The sequence below is a fragment of the Cynara cardunculus genome (assembly GCF_001531365.2).
Source record: "Cynara cardunculus var. scolymus isolate 2C chromosome LG 3, CcrdV1, whole genome shotgun sequence".
NCBI lineage: Eukaryota > Viridiplantae > Streptophyta > Magnoliopsida > Asterales > Asteraceae > Cynara > Cynara cardunculus.
Genome location: NC_037530.1, coordinates 35,528,245 through 35,540,228, shown reverse-complemented (window position 1 = coordinate 35,540,228; position 11,984 = coordinate 35,528,245). Strand labels below are relative to the sequence as shown.

The following is an 11,984-nucleotide window of genomic DNA, read 5'->3' as shown; positions in this document are numbered from 1 at the left end:
ACATTAATTAAGATTCCTTTCAATTTTAACCATTGATTATTAGGATGTGTGGTTGAGATTAGATCTCACAATTACCACAAACAATTCAGTTCTCATTTGATTAAGCCCCTATATATATATATATATATATATATATATCCTTGTGATAATAAGTTAGACACAATATATGACACAAAGTCCTCAGGCTTCAAATATTCCCCTTTCCTTTCATTGTTTTGATTTATGAGTAAATATTGGTCTCAATCATTTGATTTGATGATTACGCAAATATATCCGATAAAACATTTAAAAGAATTAGGATTTTTGTCTAGAATCTGAAATACAAATTGAGGATCAAAGTTTATCAAATCCGAAGTTGTATGAGGATGAATTCTGAGATGTATCAGAATCCGAAAATCTTCAGGATTCTTTATAATATAATATAGATTTAATATTTTTTTTATTAACAACTGAAAAGTCACTTAAATAACATCAAATACTATATTAAATAACATTTAATAACACATTAAATACTCTATTACTTTGATCATTAACTTTCCCCAAAACTATAGACTTTTGTAATTGGTTAGCTCATATTTTCTACTTTTGGTTATTGATTTGATTATTGTTACTCAAAATTTTAAATGCATAAGAAAGCAAAATAAGATGTATGCTTATTTTAATTTGCAAAACACCCTATTTAATAAAAGGAGTTCTAGATGTATAAGAAAACAAAATTGAAAATCTAGAAATAAAACATAGGACAATCAATATCAAATACTAAAAATTTGAAAATTTTATGAAATCAACCAAAAAACAAAACAAAAATCCGTTAAGGTGGAATTCAGCTAAAAACACATTGGACGTAAGACGTAGTCTTATGTTTTGCTCAAAAGGTCAAGGTTGATTCAATTTGGAAAAATGTATTATTCCCAAAATCGACATAATTAAATTTCCCTCGGGTCATACCGCATCGACTTTTCCCTCCGATCAAACCCACGACTTTGTGAGATTTTGATGCACCTTAAAGCTGCACCCACTCAAGAAAAATTCTGGATCCGCCACTGAACCATTTTGATTTCTACATTATTGTAAGCAGAAAATTCTCAAATGTATCATTATGATAGTGGATCAATTCTCGGTGTCCTCCACCTATGGCTTTTCTCTTTCCGGGTTTCCAAGTAAAATTCTCCGTATCCATCTTACTTATGTGTAACATCCAATTTCTAATATGCCCAAATTATTTGCTAAATCTATTTAATTATTGGGTTAAAGAGAATCTATGTTTTAATGGGAGTTGGGTTTGAAATTTTAGAATTATACTTCTTAGGAATATATTAGAGGATTTGGGAAAAATTTCACGTCAAATCGATACGTAAAACTGATTTTTTTGGGAGATCTTTTCTGGAATATTTTTGTTCGATGTTATAGATTATCTCTTTATGAATGTGTAGGCGAAAACCTCATAGAAAACAGAGGTCCGAGTGAAAAGTTATGAATATTTTAAGTGTTGATAGTCAAAATGGGTACCTAGCCGGGTCAACTCGACCCAACTCGAGTTTTAGCATTATAAATTGAATTTTTGGCCCATTTTTCATGTCATCTAAGTCCAGAACTCACACACACACTAGAGGTGCGATTTTCACACGCATAGGCTCGATTCAACTCAAATCAAAAAGGAACTACAAGATCTTTGAAGGATTTGATCATCAAGTAAGGTATAATCCATTTTTGCACTTGTTCTTGGTTGACATTCTTGTTATATAGATTGCATGTTGAGATAGAGTTAGGGTTTCATATGGGTTTGATCTTAAGTGTATAAAATGAGTGTATTTTAGTGTATTTGGCATGAAATGATCATTAGATTCAAAAGATTATCAAAATTTAAGCAAGTTCATCATATGAACTTTGACTTGATGAACTCAATGATTTAGGAGAGAATATAAATGATAAAATAAAGGATGGATTTTGGTTGTTTATGTCAAATATGTTATATTAAGTTGAGATTCAGAAGTTGGAATAGTTTGGAATCGAAATGGTTTGAGAAAAATGTATGAAAATGAGAATTTCGACTTAAGATTTCACTAAAAATGTACAGACTTTGAAAAACTGTATAAAATCATAGAAAAATTCAAATGAGGTGAGGCTAATTTTCTTAGTTAGATATTTAAGTCTAGTTTATTCCTTATTTTATGATCAATGCATGAATTCGAGCTTAAAATGGGCAAAACAGTTCTGCATGCAACAGCTGTACATTAAAATTTAGGTAAAATATTCAAATAGGATATGTGTATATCATGAGTTTCTTATATTGGTTGCTGATGAGATTTTATACATTTACTCCAGGGGGGTAATTAGGACATATTTTGATACTTTGGAAGCAATCTAAGTGTGGTAGATTGGACTTGCTTTGTGAGCTCAAATCGGAGCTTTTCGGTATTATACGGTTGCCCGGTGAGTTATATAGTTAATTGTTGCATATTGATTTGAACACACACACACACACACACACATATATATATATATATATTCATATGAATGTTTTTGGTCTTGAAATGAGTCACGCGATCTTGACTTTCCTTTGATTCCGTCTCTTGAGTCTATTCCATATTACTATCTCGGTACATCGGTTTGCTTTTTGGATYCGGACTCGTTGTTTTGTTCCTTGAATTGTATGCCATAGTACGGGTACTACTTCGTGTGCCACGCCGGAAGTTTATGGCGAAATCATGATCCCGGGTTGGACGGGTGAGACTTTCTGCGGTTGTGAATACTCATTGCTCAAAAAAAGGAGGAAGAGCAATGAGTAGGGAACCTTGGCACATACCCGGTAGAGGAAGGCGGGCAGTGCGAGGTTTCTCGTAATGTACAATTTTGATTCGGACTTTGGCATGAGCTAGGAAGGTGAAGGACGGGGTTATGCACTGTCCTCGTTATGCTTACCGATTCGATCTCTTGAATCTTGATATTTATTGGTATTCTAACGTTGTTGAATATATTTGGTTATTGATCATGTTTCCTTGTTGTATTGAACATCAAGGGTATGGTATATTATGGTGATTTGAATATAGAATTCTATGATCTTAGCATCATGTATGTAATTGTTCACTCGGTTTCTTGTAAGTCTCGGTTTGCATTTGGATGATGTTTTGAACTCTTTTATTGATATGAGTTTATTATGTATATTTATATACATGTGCAATATTGATATGTAATACTTAATTATCTAACTCACTAAGTGTTGGCTTACCATTTAAGTGGCAACCTCTCTCATGAAAGAAGACGGATAAAAAGAAAGAACCCGTTGTTTGACCTGAAGATTTATCGGGGAACTTGAAGATTAAGATCTTGCTTTTGGGTAAATAGTAGCTTATTACCGTATCTCATAGATGTAGTAAGTGTAACTTATATATAGTCTTATTCCGGTTATAAATATGTCCCGTATTCTTTTGCTACTTAATTCGGGTTGTAAGTAAAAATCCGTTATATCCGGTTTGGAATTGTGTTTTGGGTGGTTTTATCACTAAAATAGAACGGATATTTCGAAGTTTTTTTCTAGAAAATTAATATCCCATAATTTGAGGTTAATTAATGTTATGCCCAGATCTGTGTGTTTCAAAAGGTTGGTCCATTTTCATCGCTTCTGGTCCATTTTCATCGCCTCTGGACCAATTCATCGCCTCTAGTCCTTTTTCATCGCCTCTGGACCAATTCAGCGTCTCTGGTCCATTTTCATCGCCTCTGGACCAATTCATCGTCTCTGGACCATTTCATCGTCTCTAGTCCATTTTCATCGCCTCTGGACCAACTCATCGCCTCTGGTCCGTTTTCATCGCCTCTGGTCCGTTTTCATCGCCTCTGGTCCATTTCATCGCCTCTGGACCATTTCATCGCCTGCCTCTAGACCATTTCATCGGGGCTATGGTCTTTCTCCAGACTTAGTCATTTCAGCAGCATATTCAGATTTTTCATCCTTGGCCCCGATTGTTTTGATTAAACTTTTAGAATAATTAGGATCAATTTTTGGTCCTAAGAATCAATAAATTATATTTTATTGAAGATTTTATAAAAATAGGTAAATTTGGGTTTTTTGAACGAGATGTTACATTATGCTTTATTGTGCATTATATTAGGTTGATTATTGTTTACATTACTTATTGGTTGATTATTTTGCATTGCTAATCATTATTGCGCTTAAATCTCGATATAAAACTTTAATTAGTTCATTTGTTCTTAGGTTATTTATGATTTATCGAAAACCAGCTATTAAGGCTTTAGAGTTTTGGGTCTTGGTGTTCTCACGACATGCAAATTATGCACATCCTTATATGAATACTATGCATGTTAGTGTACTATCACTTTCATCATGTAAATGCTATTAAGGTTTGATCAACATTATGTCCATTGGTGCTACTTTTTTTCATACTAGTGTTCCAATCGCGTATGAGTTGACAACAATTTTAGAACCATATGCAAATTTAATTTATCTAACCATGCTCGAGAAAGGTGTTGCAAAATACTCTACAAATGTTAGTAGTTTGTTTAATTAGAAGTCACAGTTTTAACTGAAATCTCATCTAAGGTGACAAAATCACGATTTTAATTTTGTAACAAATTTAATTGAAATCTCATTTGAAGTTATAAAAAAGAAACATTCTATAATATTTCAAGTGAAAATTAGAGGAGGAGTGCATAAGTTGTAGCAACAATAGTGGAAGTTCAAGGCGATGTATGAAGAACCACATCACCAAACTAAAATAATGGATTTTCCCTCATAAAAAAATAAAATTAATATCAAGTGGGTCGATGACCCACATATCAGATATTAAACTGATAAAAATGTTACACTTTATCATAACATTCTATAATATTTGAATTGTAATTAAAGGGGTGTGTCAAACCTTGATAGTAGTAACACCAAGACGACATAAAAATAACTACCTCATGTTGTCAAATTATCATCTTTGGTTTCACTTATATTTGCACTATAATTTTTACCATTTAGTTGGTTTTGATTTCAACCATGGTATAGATTTCAAAGACAGTCATCCAAATAAGACAACCTATGAGTCAAATCTCATGATTTGACACAAAGACATTCAATTCACCTTTCTTATACATTTTACTTTGTTCAAATTTTTTAACTCTTTATCAATGTAGGACAACTAACACTCAACAATAATTTACCATTTGATAATACTCAATTCTCATTGTGCCATCTCAATACTCCAAAGTTTTCTTTTATATATATAAAGATTGTTCAAATCTTTCAACTCTTCATCAATAGGGAAAACTAAAACTCGACAACAATTCACTATTTGAGAATACTCAATTCTCATGGTGCCACCTTAATACCCCAAGGTTTCGATCCCAACCATAGTTATAAAATTCAACTAGGGTCATCCAAAGTAAGACAACCCTATGAGGCAAACTCCATGAATCGACAAAAAAACACCAATTCATCTTTTCATACACTTCACTTTATTTAAATCTTTCAATTCTTCACCAATGTGCGACAACTAAAACTTAACCACAATTTATCATTTGAGAACACTCAATTCTCATTGTACCACCTCAATACCTCAAAGTTTTACTTTTATAATTCCCATGGTGTCATCTCAACACCCCAAGGTTTTACTTTTATATATAAATGTATAATAATATAATATAATCAATTTTGCACTATCATTTTTACCATTTGGTTGATTTGGTTTCCAACCATGGGTATAGATTTAAAAGAGGGTCATCCAAAATAAACAAACTTATGAAGCAAACCTCATTATTTGACATAAAGGTATCCAATCCACCTTCTTATACACTTCATTTTGTTCAAATCTTTCAACTCTTCACCAATGTGGGACAACTAAAACTCAAGTACAATCCACGATTTGATAATATTCAATTATCATGGTGCCACATCAATATCCCAAGATTTTCCTTATATATATATATATATATATATATAATATAAAGATATAGATATAGATATTGATTTTTTATAAAGATAATTTTTTTGTAAATAAAGGGTTGGCCAAAATGAACCAACTCCATGAGTTTGGAGGGCTAGTTAACATAAGCTAACAATATAAATTTATAGGATTAGCCAAGAAAATCAATCTCATGAGTTAAAACAAATACATCTTAATATAACATAACCAATTAAGCTAACTACCCGTTTTAAATTTATTAAGTTGAAAACAAACATCAACTTAGTTTTATAAATAGAATATATATATATATATATATATATATATATATATATATATATAGACTTGGGATCATGTGAGACCAAAAGTTTTTCGTGAGACCCGTAAGACCAATTCTCAACCCTTGGATTAGATCTACAATCTGACAATCCGAACATTCATAAATGCCATGAGACTTCTCAATAATCACAAAATTGTCACCGTGCAACTTTAGACCATTAGATCATTAACTTATAAAGTTGATCAATGAACATGATTTGGTCTTACGGGTCTCACGAAAAACCTTTGGTCTCACGTGAACCCAACCCTATATATATATAGTCTTAGGGGCCGTTTACCAAACGCTTACCCGAGTAAGTGCATATCAAGTCACATTACCTTAACAAATGAATATAATAAGAACCAAGAATATTACCAGGTAAGAGCGAAACAAGGACTAAGACTCTTACCCGATAAGTGAGGGCGACGACTCTTACCATAGTAAGCGTTTATCGAATAAATTGTTGTATACAATATTGTTTTGGTTGACTAAAATCTTACCCGGTAGGTAATTGATAGTATTAAATTTCACTGGTAAGCACTTACCGAGTAAGTGTTTGGTAAACGTCCCCTTAATCAAATAAAAATTTAGTATCTGTTAAGATCCATAATTATTTTTAAAAATAAATTTGAAACATTATAACATGTAAACCAAATAGATCAAACATATAATTTACTCAAAGATTAATTATTAATTAATGATGAAATTACTAATTTACCCATAAATATGTTCACCAATTTTTTAAAAGTTTTACCTTATTATTATATTTTTATTAAGAATAAATTGGATATTACACCATTTTGTTTTGGCTTACTTCTGATATTTAATAAAAATATGTATTAAATTTAGAAAATTGGGTCAATTTTAAATCCTATCATAAAATAAAAATACTATTCTAGAAAGCTTATTATAACATTAAAAGAACCTATTAAGCCACCACTTGTATTTATGATAACAATTTAAAGTCGTGATTTCAATTATTTTTTGGTTGAAAATAATATAAAATAACCATGATATATAAGGGGATGTTTGGCAATTGCTGAATAGTTTGGTGCAAAATAATTAAGTGGTCAGAATGATTAAGGCTATCATGATGTAGTGCAAAATGAAATACAATTGTTTGATAATTATTTACAATGAAATTAGGACGTTTAATGGTTAAGGGAGGCTTAGGTCACAAAATCATTCAGAGTGTTTTAGAACCATTAAAAGACAGACTTTTTTGCCAAACAAAATTCATCTCTTAACAACTCAGAGTCTACTTTTTAATGAAACTATTAAGAGGTAAACAAACCCCCTCTAATTACAATAATATTACTCATCACCATTCTTCAAACACCTTATTAATACTTGTGATTGTGATGGCCATGACCATCTAAATCCATCCAATTGGCCCACTCTCCATTAGCCCACCCCATAGCCATCCACCCATGACCCAACTCTTCTTTTTTCTTTTCTTTTTTAAGAAACCCCCTCTTTTTTTATGTTTTATAAATATATTTGTATTTTAATAATACATTCTAGTTTTAGACATTTTTACATATATTTGAGTGCGTTTTTGTGGACGTGATAATATAAAATTGGTATTGCCAAATATGTCGCTAAATTATACCGTTAAAATATTGAAAAAACGAAACAAATTTGAAAATTATGAAAGTAAAGGAGTTTAAACGTCGTATTTTTTGGTACCTGTATATAAATCGTTAGGATTGAAGTCTCTATAAAAGTCTTGAAAAGGGTCACTGTAGTTTCATTTATCAAAGATAATTAAAAAAAATGCAAATCCAAATATATATATATATATATATATATATATATAATTTAAATAAATTAATGTAAATAGAACATTGAGAGTATAAGTTAGAAAAAGAAAAGCCTATAAAATTTAAAGAAGCAACCTAAAATAGACATACAAATCGCTTCAAACTGCAGCTATCAATTTCGTAGGCGCCTTCAAATTGGAAATCATATTGTTTTTCTTAATTTGTATTTTTTTTTATATTGTTTTATAATATATATATATACACACTAGTGGTATACCTGTGCGATGCAGTACGGATGAATCACAATTCTGAATATTAGTTTATCCTTGAATTATAAGTTTGTGTGGTTATTTTGCAAGCCAACTAATATATAAAGTTGAAGGTTAATACGGTGTATTAACAAGATTAAATGAAAAAATAATTGCACATATATTGGGTTTCTAAAACCCATATACTCAGAACTCATTACAAAAATTTGAATTTAAATTTAGTTGAAGTCTAAAAAAACCTCCAAAAACTGAGACCATAAAACATTTTTTGGAAGATGTTTTACCAGGTCTAAAAACTAAAAAGGGGAGGAAATAGAAATGGAAGGAATAAATCAAAACTAAGACTTTCGGTTTAGGTGATATTGATGGTGTTGTATTAAAAACTTGTATATCATGCTTTATGAGTTGTAATTAAAAGATTTTTGAAATTCTTGCATAAAATGGTTGTATCTTATGCTTAAATACTTGTATTTAAGACTTTGATTTAAATGTTTATTAATGTAATATAAATATATACATGAAAATTGATTCGTAAATTATTAAAATCTGTAAATAATTATACCGTCTATTTTTCAATCTATTTTTATTTAAATAAAATTAAACGTTTAAGTTAGATATTACAACATTTTGCTTTTAAACAATAGAATTAGTGCTAAAATCCAACAATATCACCATCAAATGAGAGATATTTTCTACGTGATTTATTATTTTAATATTTTTACTTTTTTTTGTTAATCATTGATGTTAAAAAGTAATTTGTGTGCATCTCAACTAATTTCAGGAGTTTTGAAGAACAATTAGGAAAATTTTGCAGGACTCGAACCAATGATCTCTGAGCAGAATCCTCAAAGGCCCAAAATCTGATTGCTAGTTGAGTTAACCTCACAAGGTTGAGGGAATGTTATGTTGTTATGGTATTAAGCTTTTCCAAAAGGTCCATTTTAACACACCATAAGCTAACATTTTTTGAACACTAGTTATGTTCAATTTGAATAAGCTTACTTATCAATTAGTATGTCAAATAATGTCTTAATTAATTTTTTTTTGATTAACCTGGATATCCAATCCGCTATGCAAGCCAACTAATCCTAGGACGACCATATGTTTTGCAGATAGCCCGGAGTTGACGCATTTGAACCTCCGTAGCCACAGGGGATTTCCGTTCCTTATTGGATTTGAACATGAGACTTCTAGGTACTTTTGATCTTTGGAACCAAGCTCAAATCAATTATGCACCACCTTTGTGGTTGTCTTAATCAATTTAAAATTTATAGGTTTTAGATCCTCCAATTTGTAAGCTTATGATTCATGATATATTCACGCAAGGTTCAGTATTTTATATGCATAATAATGTACAACGTTTTATGTCCAGATTTATATATTCAGGTATTGCATGCTTTTATTTTGAAATAGATATTGTATGCTTTTATGCATGCACCAAGAGCCATATGCTTATGAAAGTATTTTGGTATCTTGTTAGACATTTTATTATTCATAAGAAATGTTTTGATAATTGTTTAACATAAAATTATTAACTTTTTGAACATAAAATTAACTAATAGCATGTAGCTCAAGATCAGTTAAAGTCGAGAGCAGTAGGGGAAAAAGAAGGTCCAGTGTTATACTGATATGTGTTAGATTGTGTCATGTTATGTTCTAATTTGATATGCTCGTGTTAAATTGGAACTATGTTATTATTTTATGTTTGTTTCAGATACAATAAGATGTCCCCATTAAGTCGTATTTAAGTTATATACGTATGTTCAAGTCTTACATACAGAATGATGTGTAAAACGCGTATGTTAGCTTTTCATTATTAATGTTGTTTGTTGGACGTTATAGTCTTGGAAAAATAAGGTGCGACAATAACATGTGTTTTTTTCTAACCACAAGGGTGGTAACGTCGTGGATGAAAACAAGGTGATGACAAAACGGGTTCAGATAGTGCCATTTACATATGTGCTTGGAACAACTGGTAGATTTACCATAGGATTGTGTGTAACGACCCAAATTCCAAAAATCACCTCTAAAGCTGTAAGTTTATCCAAAAATACACCTTCATGGTTCAAAAGACCTTAGCCCAACAAATATAAACTTAATAACTACAACGCAGAGCAATCTTGTCGGGGCGATCACACTATTCTGATGTTTTTTGTGACTGTTGTGTATAGTTACCTGGGGCATAGGAGTGTAAGCGAGTCGAGGCGAGTCTTGTAGTAGGTTATTCGAGCTCGGCTTGAGAAAATAATGCATGACTCCAATTCGATAATTTTTTTTAATGTAGGGCTCGAGCTCGAATATTTTTTTAAAAATTATCAAGCTCGATGCTCATTTATAGGCTCGAACTCGCGATTGGTTACTCATTTATTGGCTCAATGTTGATAATTTTTATATGAACATATGAACATGCTTGACTCGAAAAATTGTATGCTCGAATGGCTCGGCTCGTATCGACTCGAGTTGAAGTACTTAATCGAGTTTTCAAATGAGCTGAGTCGAACATTGGTGTTATGAAGCTCGACTTGTTAAGTTAGACGAGTTTTATGTTGTGTTTGAGATCGACTCGAGCTCGAGATAAACAAGTTCGAGTAGCTCGTTAAATGCTCTACTCGTTTACACCCCTACATTGGAGGAAATATAGTCATACAAGTCTACCTTCATTTCGTGCATTGTTTATGAGAAATGATATTGAAACTTATGTTTTAAATATGGCTGTTTGTTACAAGGAATTCTAGACCTCTCAGCCCCGATTTTTGGGTTTCAGATTGCTTCGGGTTCTAGTTGGTCGAGTTTCGGGTTGAGGTCGGTCGGGTTCAGGTTTAGTAATGATGCAAAAATATATATATATATATATATATATATATATATATATTCAATCAATTTTGAGGCTGAATTCAATCGATTTAGATGATTGATAAATTATGCATATAAATTAGAAAAGAGCACGACCGATTAGGATTTTTAAATTTTTTGAAAGATAATTAGATAAATAAATATATTTATATTGTATTTAAAATATATATCTATATATATTACGGGTTTTCAGACGGTTTATGTGGCCAAAAACCAACCAACCAAACCCAAACTTTCCCCAAGAAGTCGGTTTTTTGGGTTTTCAGATATCGACGCATCAGGTTTTGTATAAACATCTTATTTTCAGTTTGGGTTTTGAATTTCGGACCATTCAGGTTTTGTACACCCCTACAGACAAGGGTAAGATGTAAACCTCAAGCTTGAATGGTTGCACGGGTACCGATTGCTAGCTAGCGGAGTCTAGAGTTAACCTTTGTGAAGCTTTACTAAAATTCTATGGTATTAATTGTCAGTGGAGGTCTCAGGTTCAAATCTAAGGAGGAATAAAAATCCCCTTGTGGTCATAAAGGTTCAAATGCGGTGATTTCAGACCATCTACAAAGCAGGTGGTCGTCCTGAGATTAATCGGCTCGCATAGCGGGTTGAATATACATGTTAATAAAAAAAAGTGAGGGATGTTTTAGATAAACAATCAAATTCTTTGAAATATATATATATATATATATATATATCTATATAGGGTTGGGTTCACGTGAGACCAGCCTGTTTTCGTGAGACCCGTGAAACCACATTTTTACACGTAAACTTCACAGCAAAAACACTGTGAAGGTTTTAAAAAGTCACCTTCACAGCATTTTTGCTGTGAAGTTTCAAGTGTAAAATGCTGGTCTCACGGGTCTCACGAAAATAGGCT

General features: G+C 31.5%; 1 non-coding gene across 1 annotated transcript; it reads right to left on the bottom strand.

Annotated features, from left to right (window-relative positions):
• Positions 1 to 4,662: 4,662 nt before the first annotated feature.
• On the bottom strand, positions 4,663 to 4,850 carry LOC112510664. The gene has a single exon (XR_003069028.1). It is a non-coding gene; the product is annotated as a U2 spliceosomal RNA (small nuclear RNA).
• Between the last annotated feature and the right edge of the window lie 7,134 nt (positions 4,851 to 11,984).